This window comes from Natator depressus, chromosome 1 (assembly GCF_965152275.1).
Source record: "Natator depressus isolate rNatDep1 chromosome 1, rNatDep2.hap1, whole genome shotgun sequence".
Classification (NCBI taxonomy): Eukaryota; Metazoa; Chordata; order Testudines; family Cheloniidae; genus Natator; species Natator depressus.
In genome coordinates, this window is record NC_134234.1 from 174,920,298 (window position 1) to 174,939,971 (window position 19,674).

Consider the following 19,674-nt stretch of genomic DNA (forward strand, 5'->3'; position numbering starts at 1 on the left):
TTCTTCCTAATGGACTTGATATTTTGGTGGTCAATAGGTTACTCTCTTCTTCATCTTTCCTAGTTGTTGAGGGGTGACAGGTCTTTCTCGCCAATGATTGGTTGGGAGAAGCGATGACTTTCATATCTTCCCCTTCATATCTCCTCAGTATTTGAGGGCTGTGATCCTCTCACTCCCTCTACCAAGGCCTTATCTAGATTAAATAACAAGTCATGTTTAAAAATATATTAGCTAACACATTTCAGCTAATACTTTTTTAAACACAAGTGTATTCAGGGTTTAATATCAAAATGTGAAGCTGGTCATGGCTAGGTTTCCCAGTAGGGTCAAGTATAATTCACTGAATCATTTTAAAACATGACAGGTTTCAGAGTAGCAGCCGTGTTAGTCTGTATCCGCAAAAAGAAAAGGAGGACTTGTGGCACCTTAGAGACTAACAAATTTATTTGAGCATAAGCTTTTGTGAGCTACAGCATCCGATGAAGTGAGCTGTAGCTCACAAAAACTTATGCTCAAATAAATTTGTTAGTCTCTAAGGTGCCACAAGTACTCCTTTTCATTTTAAAATATATTACCCTGTTTGCACTCAGTTCAAAAATATGTTAGCTAATAGACTAGACTTGACCCAAGGGCGTTCTAATGTTTAAAATGCGTTTTTTGTAAAACACAGGATGATGATGATCAAACAAGCAAGCAGAGTGCTTGATAATGTTCATTGATAGTGAACAACACCTCCATTTTCTTCACAGAAAGTACTTTAGCAAGGTTCCAGCATACCCTTATGTTACTACTAGCTAGAATTCAGAGAGTCATGGCAGGGCTTAAATTCAGCCAGAGCCATCCAGAGTAAAGCTCTGGTAAATATTTTCAAACCCATGGGAGCCCTGGTGAGCCCCATGAGGCTGAAATCCTGAGCCCCGGGGTGCTCTTCAGGGCAGAAACCCCAAGCCCTGATGCCTCACCCCCTGCAGGGCTAAAGCCCTGAGACACCCTGCCCTGCAGCTGAAGCCTGGAGCCCTGAATGGAGGGGCATGGGGGGAAAGGCTTACTCTTTCAGTTCAAATGTCACATTAGGCTTTTCATGGACTCAGGCCCAAGTGTCCACTGGTCTTCAATTAAAAACAAACATACAAAACAAAGCCTGGTGATAGTATGTTGGAAAAAAACAGGTAGTTTCTGGGAATTAGGAGGATTTACATTGCCATTTTAGGCTCTCTAATGCTAGTTTGTCTAGTCATCGGCTGGCTAAAACCAATAAAAGTAACTCATAGCTAATTGTCCTTTTTCATTGAAAGAATGTGTTATATGGCTATGAAAAATAAGGGAAAGGCTGCGGAAAAAAGCTTTTATAGAATCATAAGCCTGGAAGGGAACTGAAGAGATAATCTAGCCAAGTCTCTTGCACTCATGACAGGACCAAGTATTATCTAGACCATCCCTGGTATACACAATGTGTGCTGGAATTATTTTTATTTATGAGCTGTAATGTTAGATGAGTTCATTTAGATTATTAATCAATGAGATGTCAAATAATCAAGCTCAACTGGTTTTATTAAATCATATTGCTCTAACTACAGACAAAATAGCACAACAAAAAGTTGATATTCATCAATCCAGGGTCCAGAGGCTGCAGCTCAAGTTGATCTGAACAGGTTCTATAGGTTTTATAGGCCATTTGTTAATTTTTCCTATAATCCATGGTTAGCTACACAACTGTGATCATTATCCAGTCACCATCCAATATCACCCTTGTGGCCATCAGTTGAAACAGCATAGGTTCAGAACATTTAAGTTGATGCAATTAATTCTAATTAATTATCTGTTTATCAGTCTACCAATATGTGTCAAACGTGTGTTAGTCTTTGTAATATTGTGATATGCCATAAGATGCAATAGACTACAAAATTTTTGTTTTTGTTTATTTCTTTGTTTTGTTTTTTAACTGGATAATTATGTGTGTGTGTGCATGTGTGTAAATAAGTGAAAAAAATTTAACGGTGCTTGTGACGGGGTGGCCCTGTTTGTCCAGTTGGGCCGCCCCATTGCCCCAGTTTGGGATGGGTACATTCCGTCACCCAGTCAACAGGATTCTCTATTAGAACAGGTAATTGCAGCACGGTGAACTCTGGACCACTGGCGGGCTTAGCAAACAAACCATCTGTAACTCCTGAGCCTCCAGGCTGGGGTCGACAACAACAATTGGAGTTCTTGCCTGTTCAGGACAGAAGGATGATCAGTCCATAACCCCCGGGTGGAGCTGGGTAAACAAATAGTATATCGCCCCTAAGCCTCCTGGCTGGGGCAGGCAGTAGCAATTGGGGTTCTGGGCCTCTGAGTGGGGAAGAACAACAATCCGTCTGTAGCCCCGGAGCGGGGCAGGGAAAACAAACAGTCTGTGGCCCCTGAGCCTCCAGGCTGGGGCTGAGAGCAAACAACAGCCATGCCAAGTGGCCCGTGGGGTGCAGCAGGGGAATCCAGCCCGACCCGTTCCCCTGGGTTCCGACCCAGGGCCTTATGAAGCCAGGCACTTCCCCATTAAGGGTTTAGGCATTGGCTTCTACTATATCCCCTGGGACTCTTCCTACCACAAATTGCATCCCAGGCATCTCCTCGGCTGGTGGTGCCTTGGCGTCCCTGTCAGTCTCTGCAGTTGGCGAATCCGGGTCCATGGGCTCTGCCGCTTGGAGCATCACCAGCACCTCTGCAGGAGCCTGCAGTACACGTCCTTCCTCCTTCTCAGCCAGCCCTGAATGAGCTGGGCTTCCTCCTTTTATCTGGCTCTTCCACCTGGAGCATGCGCAGCGGGGGAAAGGGGTGTGATTGGTCCATCCCAGGGTGGATACGCACTGTCACTGTGCTAAATTCTGTCATTGTCTCTTTCTCTGATTTTTTCCATTGTGTGCAACTGGGGGTATTGCTAGAATGAGCAGAGGCAGCTTTACAATAAAAATTTGTTTGAGAGCAGGTCTTTAAAATAACCTGCTTGAGCAGGTGGCTGGTATAGAAAAGGATGTGATTGGAAAGGCAGAGTGTTAATAAGAGTCTTGGTATCACTTGTAAATAGATAATGCTGGATTTTTCTGAGCTGCAGTGTTTGTCGTTGTTTAAGAGATTTCTTATCCAGTCTCCTAATTAACAGGCAATTAAATTCATATAAAAAAAGTCTCTGTCCAGAAAACAGCTGGGCTGGGCCAACATAGAGATTGAACCTGTACAAGAGGTATCCTTGCCTTGAGCACAGTAGAAACCAGATGTGGATCCACCCATGTTGCTTGTTCTCCACCAAACAATAGGAATTTGAGTGTGTGAATATGTAATTACATAAACCCAAAGCCTCTCTCTAGTGTGCAGTTTAGCTTGGCTCTCTAACTCCTGAAGAACAGAATTGTATCAGTTCTGATGTATGAAAATGACTCACCCATACTGTTGGAGGAGAGGGCAGGATTTTCCTAATAATTACAACCACTATGAATTTCTCAGGATACAAAGTACATCAGGCAATACAAAAACAAGAAGTTGAGCTGGCAAAATAAGTAATTGTGAATTAATTCACAGCATAGTTTAGAGTAGTTATAAAAATAAAAGAACTTGAGTATGCATTAAAATATTTTTAAATAAATGTCCCAAGTGGGAGTGGACATACAGGGAAGTTTTATCTTTTTAGAGAAGCAGATATTTGAGAAAGTTGATTAGTTAGTAATTTGGTCTGTACCAGGCAATTCTACTAATTACTGTGCTTATGTGACACAGGTTCTGTTCTGTACTGAAAGATTCGGAGCAGCATCCAAGTTATCACTAAATCTTATTACCAGAAAGATCCTGGAAGACAAGAAAAGAAAACAGATCACAGCAGCAATCATGAACAGGAAGCTGACGGGATTTGTAATAGATGTTCTGCCCCTTAAAGACCAGGGGACCTGGGGCCAGCATGTTCTGAGGCACAAAGCCTCTTTACAAATGGGTGTTTGAGCCTGGTAGATGGGATTATCAGACACAGCTGGGGAGGGGTGAGGTGATTGTCTGGCTATGCCGAAAGAATGACAGGAGACTTAGATATGGGTTTAATCAGGCCACAACTTCATTATTAGACAGATGTCTGGGAGTAACCCGGTGGATAAAAAATGTGCAATGCAGGTGCAAAATTTATGTTCCTCCAGCAGATTCACTGCCGGGACCTTACCAATTCCAGCCAATTTTTTGAGGGGAGGGGGGCTTCCACAGCTACCCCCCTATTTATCCAGGTCCCTCCAGCCATTCCCTTGCCGGGACCTTACCAATTCCAACCAATTCCAGGGGGGAGGGGGGGCTTTCATTAGATTCCCCCCCCCCCTTCATCCAGGTCCCTCCAGCAATTTTCTTGCTGGGACCAGGTCCCTCCAGCAATTCCCTTGCCAGGACCTTACTGACCATGCCCTCCCATAGGAGGGGGTTAAGGTGGACTATAATGATGGGCGGTTGGCTCCCTGCTGTACCAATCATTGGAGTTCCCAACTGCCCCCAGCTTGCTCAGTTACCAAGCACCTCTCCTTAATTCCTTTTCCAAGCCATTTTTCATTCTTTTGTGCCTTAATTTATGGAGTACCTGCACTGAACATCTGCCACAAGGAGGCGCCAGCCATAAGCTTGGCTGCCTCCCCCCGACACCCATTCGGGTTCCCAGACATCTCTAAATGGTCTTTTGCCTAGCAGCCCTACTGGGGATAAAAGACCCATTTCCCCATGTGTGATCATTGAGGGGCACCCGCTGCATTGTCCTTGACCCGGTAGTGCAAAAACCTCCCTCCACGGAGGGCCGCGTAGGCAACCCATTCTCTGGATCTTTGAATTGACAAGACTTCTTAAAAGAATACGAAATAAACAACTTTTAAGCTGGAGCCAAAAATCTCCATTCTGCCAGTCACATCACATTCCGAGGCTCCAGAGTGCCCACGGCATGTGCAGCGTTTCACCGCTAACCACTGTTGCAAGCTCACGAAATCAGTGAAACTGGAAACGAAACAAGGCATCTGATATGCCATTATCCATGCCCGGCACGTGCTTGAAAGAAAAACAGATGTTGAAGGTTAAGCACTGTAGAACAAATGCCCTTACCAACCTCATAGCCCTGTGCGATCTGGAAGTTTGGCGACTGACTGTACCACTGCCATATTGTCGCACCAGAAGCACACCCTTATATTAGCCAGTTCCAATCCCCAAATAACTACCACAACTAAAATGGGGAAAATTCCAAGAAAATCATGTCACGCACAAAGCCGTTTTGTGTCCCGGTGGCAGGCTATTTTGTGCACACCATTTGCCTTGATAAAAAACACCCCAAGACCTGCACCCTCTGCTGCATATGAGTGAATTTTTAACCCTCCCATTGTAATAACCATTGCTCCCTCCATAATGATACCCCTTAAGTCAACCCAGAAAACTTTTCCACACCCTCAAGTGTTCCTTCATTTGTCTAGTGACTGGTATGTAATGGTGTGACCTGGCTATGCCGGCTGTTGCTGCTGCCTGCTGTTCAGGTGCCCCAAAATAGATTGCAATTCTTGTAGCCTGAGTTTTTTGGCCCCCAATACTCTCTGGAGCAACCCTGATAGCTCCTGAAGTTTATTCTGAGGGAGCCAAGATACACCCTCCCTGGTGTTTAGCTGAATGCCCAGGTAGGTCAATGTAGTGGAAGGGCCTTGTGTTTTCTCTCCGCTAGGCGTTCCCCCAACTATTTAGCCAGTGCCTGAAATGTGTCCATCTACGAACAAAAAAATTATTGCACTACTTGGTTTAGTCCCGCTGACCGCACCACTGCCCAGTGCAACATTGTACTGAATTCCTGAAAAGCTGCACAGGATACTGAACAGCCCATGGGCATAGCCTTGTCAAAATATAATTGCCGGCAGTAGTTGTCTCGCAAACATGCCTGTATCTACAGGGGTTGTGAAAACAACCACCATCATTAAATGCCCAGCAAATAATATTATGTGCTAGGGGCCCCTCCCGAGCTTGTTGCGGTATGAACAAACCCCTGGCGCCCTTCGTGTCATCCGCTGCAACCACAGTGTGCGATGCCACCTTATCCCAGTTTGCGTTGCTGCCCTTAATTGAAACTGCTAATTATAATTAAACCAGGACATGCTCCCCCAAACATATTGTGTGCCCGCCTAATTATATCCATATACTTAACCAATGCAGGGCTCCTCTGTGGGTAGGCCTGTTCTATAACACCCACATAGATGAGGAAGGCAGCCTCCCAATAGTCTCATCTCTTAGGCACCCTTGGCTTCTTTGGCAGTTCACTATTTTGCTTGCCTTGCCCACGTTTACTGTCTGTCACACCTCCCTGCGCACTAGGGATAATATATCCACGTATTCACCTCTCAGGATTTTATATTTAGTTGTACTGAGTAGGTGAACTCCCATCGGGTCAGCCATCCTGGCATAACCATACTCAGGACTGCATGGAGGGAGTTCCGCAGAGCCCTGCTCCCCCAGAGATCCCCCGGGAGTCTCTACTCTTTCCCATGAGGTTACATGCCCTGATGGCCGATGAGTCCCCATGTGCCCAGGGGCTTCGTTTCCAACCCAGGCTTTGCTACCCTTGCTGGAGGCCTGCCCCTGTGCTGCTGCCCAAACTTGAGCCCATGCTGGGCCTGCCCTGTGACCCTCTGCATACCCTGCATACCTAGCTGCCTGAAGCTGCTGTAGCAAATGCAAATTAGCATGCAACAGCTGTGTAATACCATCAGTGCCCACAATGAAGGTGCGGCTTCTGGACCTCCCACTCCTCGGCCTAGAGTATTTACTACCCCCATAGGCTGACTCCTGTCCCCCTCAGGTGAAGTCACTGAGTGACTGGTTGAGCATGGTCTCTGCCACTGTCGCCCCTTGCCAGGCTGGAAGGCCGGATACCACCTCAGCCATCCATGCCCCCAACCTCTGTGTGGTTCAGATCACACTCACCCCTGGGATCAGCATTACCACCGTCCCTTGTGTTCAGTGGAAGAGAACATCGTGGTTATGGGTGACCTTGTGCCCTTTGGAAGCCCTGTAATGCTGTGGAGAAAACCTCAGAAACAACTTCCCTGAGCATTTGCTGCACAGCTCCGCTGACTACCCCATTAATACACACAGCCTGACCCCCTGCATGCGTGGACGCGTCCCCTCGGTCATGTCCCTTCCTCAGTCCATGAGGCTGACCTGGGTTATGCCTTGGGTTATTAAACACACTACCCTGGCATTAGCGGCCCCCGTACTTGTGATCCCCCCTTGCTCCTGCTGCAATACTGTCTGCCTTGGGTCCCCTTCCAGCCCTTGGTCTGCACTGGGACTGCCCTGCACTGCAGCTCCTACCTCTGCTTGTCCCAGCCTCTGCTTGTCCCCTTTCCAGCAAAGGTACAGGCACCTGAGCAGCAACCTGCTCACAGCCAAAAAAAAAAAAAAAAGGAATTGCAGCCTCACGCATCCACTTGCAGCACGGCTAGTACATGAAACAGTTAAATTCCCTTGCCTCCATCCCTTCTTCCTCCCCCGCCACACTAAAGCACCTCAGATGCTGACTACCCTCCCTTGCAAATTCACCCTCCCTGATTGCAGCTTCCAGCCTGCCTGTGGGTGGAAGTACCTGGGCCAGGGGGACGCTAGTTCCCCTTCTTTCCACTGTCCCCTTTCTGTGTAATTTGCCTCTGCCTGCCCTTCCCTGTCTCTGTGGCCGGCCGGGGAGGAAAAGCTCCCTGTTTTCCCGAGCTCACCCTTCTCCATGCCCCTGGAGCCATGCTGATTCCTGTTTGCTGCTTTTCTGGAGCCATGCTGCTTCACATGCTGGCTTCCACGTGGTTCTTCAGCAAGCCATTTGTGGCAGGCCCTGAAGCAGTGGACTCCCAGGCAGATGGCTTTGTTTTGGGGAATAGCTTTGTTGTATGTTTGACTAATAAATGAAGCCCAGGAAAAAGGGCCTGATTCATATGCTGGGAGGTGGTGTTAGTCCTTCATGAGCTGGGAAGCCAGGCTGGAAACCTGCAGGGTTCATCTTATAATGAAAGATTCAAAGAGCTAAATATATGCATCTTGGCCAAGACATGACAAAGTGGTCAGGTTATGATAAGAGACTATAACTATTTAAAGGGTATAAACAGGGATGGATTTCCAATTAGGCACAGTAGGCACGTGCCTAGGGGTGCCAGCGTTCTAGGGGCACTTAAAAGTTTAAAAGTGGGTTAAACTTTTATTTTTTACAGAAAACACAAAGATCAGCTGTAGGCAGGGGAGGCACTGAAGATGCTGTGCTAGGGGTGTGTAAGGTTTAAATTCAGCCCTGGGTATAAACACCAAGAAGAAAAAAGAATTACTTATTGTATACCAAGAGGTTATTAGTAGGAATAATGGCATAAAATTAAGAACTGAATAATATAGGGTGAATATCAATAAGAACTTTCTGACAAGTAGAAGTATTAGGCTCTAGGATAGTCTCCCAAGGGAAGTATTGGCAGCCCCATCACTGTGGCATCTAAAATTAAACTGCATAAAATGCTGGAAAATTCACTGTATGGAACAATCCTTTGTTGGAAGGGAGATGGATGAAATGACCCAATAGTCGTTTCCATCTCTCAAATATTATATCTGTAGTTCTCTCAGCATATCTCTAACATTTGTTGACTTCAGTAGCATTACACCTGAAATAAATTCAGCTGTTTTATCTAATAAATGCATGCATTTGAAAAGATGTATGTTGGCAAAGAAAAAAACATCCTCAAAGTCTGCTATATCCTTTTGTCCATGCCAGTGCTGAGATCTATTTATTTGTCTGCATGTAACTTTATTCAGCATGGAGTACAATGTATATTATTCCAGTGGTTATGGGGACTGATTGATGGATGTGACGTCATTTATTATGCACATTACAGATGAAGTCACTAGATTTACTGTATTGATGTATACAGTTCTACAGATCCTTTGTTGGAGTGATCACAGTACACATTGTATAAGTATATGTTTATAGTACAAGCCATTACATTTTAATAAAGGCACAAAATGGAGTTACTAATTGGTAGCTGGTTGAAAAGTTTTTAATAAGACATTTTTCAGTAGAAAAACACTGGTTTTGATGAAAACATTGTCACAAAGATTTACTCGGGTCCAGGCTGGAATTTCTTGTGTGTGTGTGTGAGAGAGAGAGAGACACTTTTGTAGAGGTGCAATTGAGTATGTATTTTAACTTTTCTATAGATGACTTGGCAATAGTGATTTCAACAGTTGTAACTATTCATTTTGATTTATTTCGGTGAGATGCACTCCCTTGGTCCCCACTGAGGGGAAAGTCTGATTGTATGTACTGGCAATGATGCAAGCCACTCAGTCCTGAATTTACCAGGAAGAGTGAAGTTGGCCAGCATGTCTGGGTGGGGCTTTCTGAGTTGGTAGGGCCTATTTACTGTATCTGATGAGCAGCCCCACCTGTGCAAATTACAGCTGTCTTACCCTCATTGAGGTATCAGTGGAGGGATACTTGCCCTCTCCTGGGGCTTACTTGCTCTTTTGGAAAAACAGCTCTGATTAATACTTGTATTTTGGTAGTTCCTAGAGGCCTCAAGATTAGGGACCTATTGTGCTAGTCATTGTACCCACACAAAATAAGATAATCCCTGCCTCAAAAACCTTTGTAGATAAGACAGACAAAGGAAGGAGGGGGGACAAAAGAGCTACACCAGAGCTAGAAGGTATAATTTCCAGCTTGAATAGACATACCTGTGCTAGCTCTTAGTGAGCTAGTACACTAAAAAAAGAAGTATAGCCATTGTAAATATCTGAGACTCTAGATACATACTCTAGCAGCATGGTTCTACTTTTGTTTTTAGCAGGCTAGGTTGTTTACCACTAGCGCATCATTATCTGCTCGAGCTGGAAATTACACCTTCCAGCTCTGGAATAGACATATCGATAGAGACGTGCAGTTTAGTGGCAGAACCAGGTATGGAACCCAAGTTCCAGATCTGTGCCTTATTTGCTAGGCCACAGTGCCTCTATTTTCCTGTTACAGGGGAGTGCAAACTGCCCCCATCCTGTGATGAATCAAGCCCTCTCAGCTATTAGCATGTTTCTAAGCAATTTTTTTCACAGAAAAAGGGTCCAAGTTCAACTAAATTAGTAAGTGCTGTTCTGTGTTTTTGGGTGCTTACTCCTTCTGATAGATTCCCTTGCGTTAAATACTGTTTGTCAAGAATGAAGCATTTTTATTTCATATATGGATCCATTCCTACTCCCATGAAGTCAATAGGAGCAGGAGAGGGCATTATGTTTTCTAATTTTACCAGTTGCTGCTATTGATGTCAGTTGGTTTTTAATGACAACTTCTGACTGCAGTTAATCATTTATTTAATGCTTGGACTCTAGTCTGTTGTCAAGTGGTGAAGTGTACATTACCTTGAAGGTGAAATGAGAGCATAACAGAGAACAGAGTACCATTTGACTTGTACTGAATAGTAGTCCCAAGAGACTATTGCTTTAAAGACAGCAGTCAAATTTCACAACTGTAGGTTGGATTGTTAATCATCATTCTAATGAACTCATTCTAAGTGCATGTCAAACTGTATTGTAAAGAGCATTTTCATAGACCAGAAATCTCCACAGAGCAGATTGCTTTTTGCTGGATTATGTCATGTTCTTGAAGAATTTTGCCACACATCCAAAGGAGGTATAACCCCCTCTCAGTAAGTGCATGTATTTTGTACTTATTGTAAAGCAAATTAAACACACAGACACACTGTGAGGGAAATGTACCTCAAAGATGCCGTTTTCAAAATCTATTTCTGCTCAAACTAGGAAAGTTGAAATTGGCCCTGTCCCCTGTAGTCTGGCTGTAATTGGGTTTTATTCTGCTAATTTAATCAATGTGCTGGAAATCAGTGTAATTCTAAAATAAGTGTGAAAAATGTCTTTGATGTATAGTTGTCTGCACCTCTTAATCTATTAAAGATCAGATCTATGAAACTTGGTTGTCTATACAGCTGAAATAGAGAAAGGCAATGCAGAAAATTGGAGTGTAACATTGAGTAGTGATGAGCAATTTTCATACACCTTAGTGACTTTGTTTAGAGAGGCATTTGATATATTGGATGATTAGCCAAAGGTCTTTGGGCTGGAAATTTGATGTGGCAATTCCAAAAAAGCAAACTTTGTTTTGAGACTTCTAGAACATTTTACTTCTGGTCAGATCTGAAAAACAAGTGCAATTTGGAGGAAGCATTCCCTTGGCTAGGGTTAGGGTTATAGGAAATAGGCCTTCCCAACCTATGATTAGGGTTATTTGAGGTAGGCCTCTCTGGGCTAGAGTTAGGGTTCAAGAAGGTAGGAATCCCCTGGCTAGCTTTAGAGTTCTAGAAGGTTGAAGACACCACAGTAGGTTGAGGTTGGTAGGGGGATGGTATTTTCAGACTAGGATTAGCACTGGAGGTAGGAATCCATGGGTGGGTTAGAGTTAGGGTTCTTGGAGATAGGACTCCCAGGGCTAAGACTAGCAATGTGGGAGGTAGGCCTTCCTGGGGAAAATTTAGAGTGCTGGAAGGTAAGACTCCTTGAGCTATGTTTGGGGTTCTAGGAGACGACTCCCTGACTTATACTTAGGGTTCTAGGAGGTAGGTGGGTTAGGGTAAGGGTTCTTGGAGTTTGGACTACCCAGGCTAGAGTGAGGGCTGTAGGAGGTAGATCTCCGCAGACTAAGGTTAGGGTTCCAGAAGGTAGCCTTCCATGAGCTAGGGTCAGGGTTCCAAGATGGTAGGGCTCCCTGAGTTAAGGTAAAGATTTCATGAGGTAGGACTCCCAGGGCTGGAGTTAGAGTTCTAGAAGGGTGGCCTTCTCAAGCTAGCTTAGGGTTCCAGAAGGTAGGAGTCCCTTAGCTAGCACTCGGGTCTTAGGAGTTTGGTGAACTTCCATTAGGTTGACAGTTTTAGAAGGTTGCTATTGCACGACTAGGGTTAGGAATTTAGGGGTAGGAATCCATGGACTGAGGTTAGGTTGTAGGAGGTCGACATTGGTGAAGTAGGGTTAGGTTTCTAAGTAGTGGACCAACTCGGGTTAGTTGTAGGGCTGGAAGAGGTAGGTTTCTTTGGAATAGGGATATAACAGGTTATTTCATGCTACAGTTAGGGTTATCGTACATAGCCTTTCCTAAACAGCACTTAGGGTTCCAGGGCCCTGGCATCTCCCATCTAGGATTACTGGAAACAGTGCTCCCTGGGCTAGGGTTAGGGCTCCTCAAGGTAGGACTCCCACTGCTAGGGTTAAATTTATAGGAGATTGGCCTCCCTGGGCTAGGGTTAGGGGCAGAGAAGGTAAATATCTGTGGACTGGGATTAGGGTTGGTTTAGGTTTGAAGGTGGTAGAGCAATTTGGGTTAGTGCTAGGGTTGTAAGAGGTAGGCTTCTACAATTTAGGGATAGTGTCTCAGGATTTAGGCCTCCTTGATATAGGGGTAGGATTCATAGAAATAGGACTCCCATGGCTCAGGTGAGGGATATACAAGTAGGGCTCCATATACTGGGGCTAGGGTTATAGGAGGTAGGACTGCCAGGGCTAAGGTTAATGATATAGGATGTAGGACTTCCTGGGAAAGAGTTAGGATTCTAGGAGGTAAGACTCACTGAGCTCAGGTTAGAGTTTTAGGAGGTAGGTTTCACTGGGCTACAGTTAGGGTTCCCTGAGGTAGATTTCCCCATCTTAGTGTGAGAGTTTTTGGAGGTAGTTTTCCCTGGGTGAGAGTAAGGGGTTTTTGGAGGTAGGACTCCCCAGGCTAGGGTTGGGGTTATTTGGAGGTAGGCATCCCATAGCTGTGGTTAGGTTTCAAGGAGGTAGGTGACCCCTCATTAAGGTTAGGGTGGTAGGAGGCTGAGATTCTCGGGCTAGGATCAGGATTGGAGAAGGTAGAAATTCCTAGGCTGGGTTTACAGTTTTAGAAGTTAGATATTTGTGAAGTAGGGTGAAGTTTGAATGTGATAGACCAACTCAGGTTAGTGGTTGCTGAACTAGGGTTAGGGATGGAGGAAATAGGCATCTATAGGCTGGGGTTAAGGTTGTTAAGAGGTCCAGATCCCCGAACTAAGGTTAGTTTTGTAGGTGGTACGCCAACTCTGGCTAATAGTAGGCATGTAAGAGGTCAGTATCTCTGGGTTATGGTTGTAAAAGATAGACTACTTCGGGCTAGGGTTGTAGGAGGTAGGTCTCCACGAGCTAGAATTAGGTTTATGGTAGGTAGCTTTTCCTGACCAATAGTTAGGGTTCCATGGCATAGGCTTCCACAGTCTAGGGTTAGGGTTTCAGGGCATAATTCTCCCTAAACTGGGATTAGAGTTTTTGGAGCTAGGTCTTCCTGAGCTAGGGTTAGGCGTTATTCTTCCCCGAGCAACAGTTAGGGATCCCAGGACTAGGGTTATGGTTTCTGCAGGTAGAAGTGCTTGGGTTAGGGAAAGGGCTTTTCTAGTTCATATGCTGAGATCACAGTTTTTCGAGATAGGACTCCCAGAGCTAAAGTTAGCAATGTAGCAGATAAGCCTTCCTGGGGAAGGGTTAGTTTTCTAGGAGGTAAGACTCCTTGATCTAGGGTTATAGTTCTAGGAGATAATTGTCCCCAGGTTAGGGTTCTTGGAAGTACGTGTCCCTAGGCTAGGGTTAGAGTTATGGGAGGTAGGCCTTCCTAGGCTGTGATTAAGGTTACAGGAGGTAGGACTCTCTGAGTTAGGGTTCCAGCAGACAGACCACCCAGGGCTATGGTTAAGGTTCCAGAAGGTAGGAATTCCTTGGCTAGTGTTAGGATTCTAGGAGGCTGTTGACCCCACATTAGATTTAGTGTTTTAGGAGGCTGATACTGCCGGACTACAGTCAGGAGGAGGTAGGAATCCCTGGGCTGGAGTTAGGGTGGTAGGACACAGACATTCCCGAAGAAGGAATTGTATGTAGTAGGTTTGTATGTAGTAGACCAACTCGGGTTAGTTATAGGGTTGTAAGATGTAGGTTTCTTTGGATTAGGTTTGTAACAGGTAGGAAATTTCATGCTAGGGTTAGAGTTATAGGAAGGAGCCTTCCCAAAGCCATAGATAGTGTTCCAGGGCATAGGCATCACTGTTCTAGGGTTAGTGTTCCAGAGGTTTATGGGTCTATTATGAGAGTAGATGGTTGATGTTCTGTGGCCTGCAGAATGCAGGAAGTCAGCCTTAGATGATCATGATGGTCTCTTCTGGCCTTAAAGTCTATAAGTCTTCCCATTTACCCCATATGCTATTTTTAAAATTACTTATATGTAAAGATTATTCTAATGTTTTGAAATGAAAAATATTTTACAGCAGGGAAACTAATAAGCATATAAATAATCTATGGTAGGCACTGAAGTTTGTGTCACTGAAGTGCATGGGGGAGGAATAAGTTTATGCCTCTGTTGCTACTTTTGTACAGCATACTGGTTGTCTCAAATGACTGGCAAGGACTGAACGAAAGCATTGTCTGAGCTACTTGCTTTTTAAAGGAAAGGTTGAGCTACTATAGTGTTGCTCAGATATAGTGATTTTGGGTGCTATATAAAAGCCTTCGAAGATGAACAGATTTGGTGCCCAATTCTTCTCTTGGTTACATTAGCATAGCATCTGTGACTTCAATGGAGTTGTACTGGAATAAATGAAAGAAGAACTTGGCTCTTTGAAATCAAGCACAGTTCACAAAACAATTGTACAGTGTCTTAAAGCTCCTCAGTAGTGCTTGTGGCACCTTAGAGACTAACCAATTTATTTGAGCATAAGCTTTCGTGAGCTACAGCTCACTTCATCGGATGCATACTGTGGAAAGTGTAGAAGATCTTTTTATATACACACAAAGCATGAAAAGAGGTATTTTTTCATGCTTTGTGTGTATATAAAAAGATCTTCTACACTTTCCACAGTATGCATCCGATGAAGTGAGCTGTAGCTCATGAAAGCTTATGCTCAAATAAATTGGTTAGTCTCTAAGGTGCCACAAGTACTCCTTTTCTTTTTGCGAATACAGACTAACACGGCTGTTACTCTGAAACCTGTCAGTAGTGCTTGTTCTTCTTGGTAATTGAAAGTTTATCTTGGGAGGCGAAGTGTACTAGTTATAAGCGCTAAGATTTTTCAGAACAGAATGTTTGTTAAGTGCAGCAAACCTGAGCAGAGGTTAGGATCTCAGTACGAAGAAGAAATTTGTAGCAATCCTTCGTCATATAAACTATTATAGTTTATCTTTTCTGGTGGCATTTTTTTTTCTCTCCAGAAGAACAAGTTAATAGGACAACTACATTATTTGAGTTGTTCGTTTGTTTGCAAGTTGTACTTTAACATTTGTAATACCATTGTACAAAGTTTTATGTTATCTCTTCTATGTGATTCTTATCTTAGTCAACATATACTATAAGCAAACTGCAATTAAGATGAAAAGCATACTGAATAATGTATACTTCAGCACATGTGCAGAGGTATACAGCAGTTATCAAGAAAATATATAGATGGATGTTTCTAATTTTAATGGTGTCTTTGAGCAAGTAACATTTCGACTGTTCATCAGATTGAAGGGCCATCATTTTAATATAGTCTTCTTTATACTATCACAGTCTTTCCAATCCATTTCACAGGGAAATTGTCCATTGTTAGAAAGATATTGTTTCATTGGTTTGGTACATCACTGACACACTATTAACCTTCAAATGTTATGCCTATAATTGACATACAGGGAAAGAATCAAATCAAGACACTTTCACTTAGTTTTGTTGTCTAGAAGACATACATTAAATAAAGTGTTTTAATTTGACTGAGAACAGACAGATGACCTGATACTCATATTTTACAGAAATATCATTTGCAGGGAATTTTAAAAGATGCCAGTGTTGGAAAGGATTTTTCCTTTGGTCTGATTTTCTCAAATACACTAACAAATGTATGCTAAACTCATGCACTAACTAACCTGTGTGTTAGCCTGTGGTGGAAAAAATGATATTCAGATATGCTGGCTGTAATACTAATTCACTTCAATAAGGATCATTGCTTGCCTTGGTGAAACTGCACAGGCTAGGTACTGTCATTTCCATCACATTCTTTCATAAGTTAAATTAAATATTAATTTAAGCACTAGTAATATCCCCATTCGTTATAGCAAAAGTGGCTGCTATTGTTATCGGGATAAAGCATGTTTAATTTAAAGTGTATGTAGGCTTTCTAAAAGGTACATCTCTGTTCAAATAAAAACTGTATAATCCCAATCCATTGTAAGAATTGATTTGATTGTTTTAATTTTTAGGAATCAGAGTCTTTCTAAGATCCATAGAGAGGAAATTGTGCATTGTGGTGATTAGAGAAACTAGCTTTAACACAGAACTACCCCCTCCCCAAATATTTGTTCTCAATGGTTTTCCATGTTTTTAGTCTAATATTAGAGTGAAAGGTGATTTTTTTCTTACATTTTCTTGGTTTAATTTTTTAGTGAATATCACAGTTTTTCTAGCCTTCTAGTCTGCTACCTGATCTGCACAGGCATATATCTGAATGGGGACTTCGCTCATTCTGCACTGGTTAGTGAGGATGATTTGCCTCTTCTGGGGTTCCTCACCTTCTTTCTCCCCCCCACAACAAAAAAAGACCCTTCCATAAATTTACTGCTGTTGGTTATCCCCCTACCTCCCTTCTCTCTGTAATAATGTGATCACTGGGAAGACATTTCTCCCCCAGCTTCTTATGGCAGGAAAGCCTCCCTTTCTCCTCCTGCCTGCCTCTAGCCATTGACTAGCCTAGGCTCCATGCCGGTAGCTCTCCTCCTAAGGCTTTTCTGCTGCTGTGTGCTGCATTCAAGCCTGAATGTGGGCATGTGAACAAACAGCTGGGGGAGGTGAAGCTGTTCAGAAGTCAGGCCAGAAAAAGAGTTTTTATCAGGAAGGGCAAGGTAGAATATGAATCCAAGCCTCCTGTGCTAGAGACCCTCCATTCTCAAAATAGTGATTTTCTAGTGGCTCCCCCATTCCTTGAAACCAACCCTCAAGTGATCCCAGACTGGGGATTAATTAGTTACCAAATTGTTACAGAAGGTCTGTGGTGGCCTGAAGCATTTACATGATAGGTTCTTCCGCATATAGGTACATACTGAGGGTTGGGAGGTTTTTTTTGGGGGGGGGAGGGGGTTAAAGAGTAACACAGAGAGAAGGAGTTTTCAATACTACATAACTATTGTAACTGTCAACATTTTTAAATGGGGTCTGGGGGTGTGGCATGAAGCGTCTGAAGGGTACCTAAACCCAGGTTGTGGGTTGCTGTTGACTTATACAGTTCTGTTTAATCTGAGTTATTTATATACTTCCAAAGGAAACTCTTATAAAATTTATATTGCTAGCTCTCAGTTAAATATTTATGTAAGTTTGTAAAACTGTTTCAGCTGGTAAGCAAGCTACCTGTTATAATATGAGAGAACAAAGAACCTTGAAAGGCATCAAATTAAGGTCACAGGTCAGCACTGAGGCAAAATAGAGCTGAGCTACCAAATGATTTCCTGTTATTAAGCCAATAAATCAGGGAGATGTTGATAGATGCAAGCACTGGGGCAGTGTGTCAGCCTCATGAAAAAATTGTTTAACAGATTCAGGTGATCAGTGCTGTCAGAGTTCTGTGTGTAAAAAATAAGATGACAGATAAAGCTGTGAGAAGATGACAGTGAAGATTATTACATGCATCAAAGGCACACACACACACCCCCGCCACAAAATTTTAGCTCTATCCTAAGAGGAAAGGAGTAACAAATGAATAAATAAAATCATGTGTCTATCCACTTGCGTCCCTTGAAAAAGAGCATGAGTGAGAGAGGAGGCTAATGGATTTTCAGAGTGAATGCAACCTGCTGCATAAGCTCTGATTGAAAAGCTCTGACAGGGAAGAAAATAGATAATGGGGTTATTGAATTATTAATGGTCTTTATGAAAGTGGTCTAATTAGATCTAAAAAGGTGTCACTTTTTACTAATGGGATGATGAAAACAAAGATAATCCATCACAAGTTATCATGAAAGAAATTCTGTAAATAATAAGGACCATTCATGGCTAAATATCACTTGACTGTATTTACCTTATGGAAGCATTGTTTTTTGAACATACTATATATAGCAACAAAACCTACATTTTTTTTTTTTTTTTAATGACATAAGCGGAGAGGGACTTTGGGGCCTGTGACGGCTGTGACCATGGGTTTCTGCAGTTTGAAGGGACCTAGAAATGTAAGAGGGAATCTCAATCTCCATTTTTAAAAATATAACTGTCTAACCATTTTTTTTGGTAACATAAATCAGTGGAAACTGAACATTTGGATTCAAAGCCTGTTCAATTTTTCATACAGATCACAGGTTATTCATAATATCATCCAGGGATGTCCTTTGGGTCCATGAAAGCCATGGCCAAGGAACCTTTGATCTCATTTGATTGGAAGACCTCCAAATCAGCTTGTAGCTGAGGGGAAATACCATTCCAGCTACTGCTGCAAGCAGTAGGTCCACTGCAAGCTCCACACCAGCTGACTACCTGCAGCTGTGACCTCTCCTCTGCTGTTCATGCTCTGTGATTCCTGACCACTAGGAGGAGCAGTTTTAATATTGGTAATTGGAGCAGGGTGTAGTCACAGTGGATTAAGCAAGGGATTGAGAATCAAGTATTCTATCATTTTCATCCCTGCTCTAGCACCGATTCCTTCATGACTTTGATCAAAGTACATAATCTTTTTATTGAAGTTACCCTCTCTGGTTCAGCACACCCAGCTGGGCTTCATTTGTACAGCTGGAGTACAGAGAGGGATGAGAGGTAACTAAAGATTATACCCACCCACATTCTTCAAAATAAAATAATGTAGTTAGGTTTAATATGCATGCATGCCAAAGAATCATCTCACTGTTACTGTTCATAGTGAGCAAAGTGAACAAGCAGAAAAAAAGTGTTTTCCTCTGCAATTTCCAAGAACAACAGTGTACATAAGCTTTATAGACAAAAAAAACAAAAAGAGATGTTGAGAGCCAATGGAATGGATGTGCTTAAAAGATTCTTCTCTTTTGACAGATTCCTTATATATTTAGTCCATAATTTTCCAAAGTAGCTGATTTTGAGTGTCTCAGATGGGCTCCCAAAAACTGAGATAGCCCAAAATCAATGACCACTTTGGAAAATGTTGGCCAGATTGGGGAATATAACTGCAATCAGCAGAAATGATCACAAAGGATGGAGTATATAAATTGATCTAATAGTGTGTCTAATGTACTTGACACAAATACACCTTGCTCAAGTCAGCCTTACCTTCTCTTTTAAATTCAGAGTAGGCTAGATTCAACAGACTTTATACAGTCAAAATAATCATTAGAGAATTGGCTCAACAAAACATATCTTATTGAAGTGTGAGAGAGAAACAAAAATAGGGAGTACAGGTAAAAAGACAACTGTAGTAAAGGCAAAAAGTTAAATGCCCACCTCTTCTACTTCACAGTCGCCCACACAAACAGTCATGAAATATTACAGTGCTCCTAAAATCCTGTTGTCATCGGTGTTTGTGTGGTACAGCGAACTTGAAATGAATGTAGTATTTGCATAATAACCCCATGCCTTGTTATGAGAGGATGTCCCCACCCCCTCCTCATGCAATTTACCTATCCCATATGCAGCAAGTGGAATTTCTACAGGCA

General features: G+C 43.0%; 1 protein-coding gene across 10 annotated transcripts in view; it reads left to right on the forward strand.

Moving 5' to 3' along the window:
- Positions 1–19,674, forward strand: part of ROBO2 (roundabout guidance receptor 2) — a 1,509,143-nt gene that overhangs the window by 371,516 nt on the left and 1,117,953 nt on the right. The gene's annotated exons all lie outside the window — the stretch shown is intronic.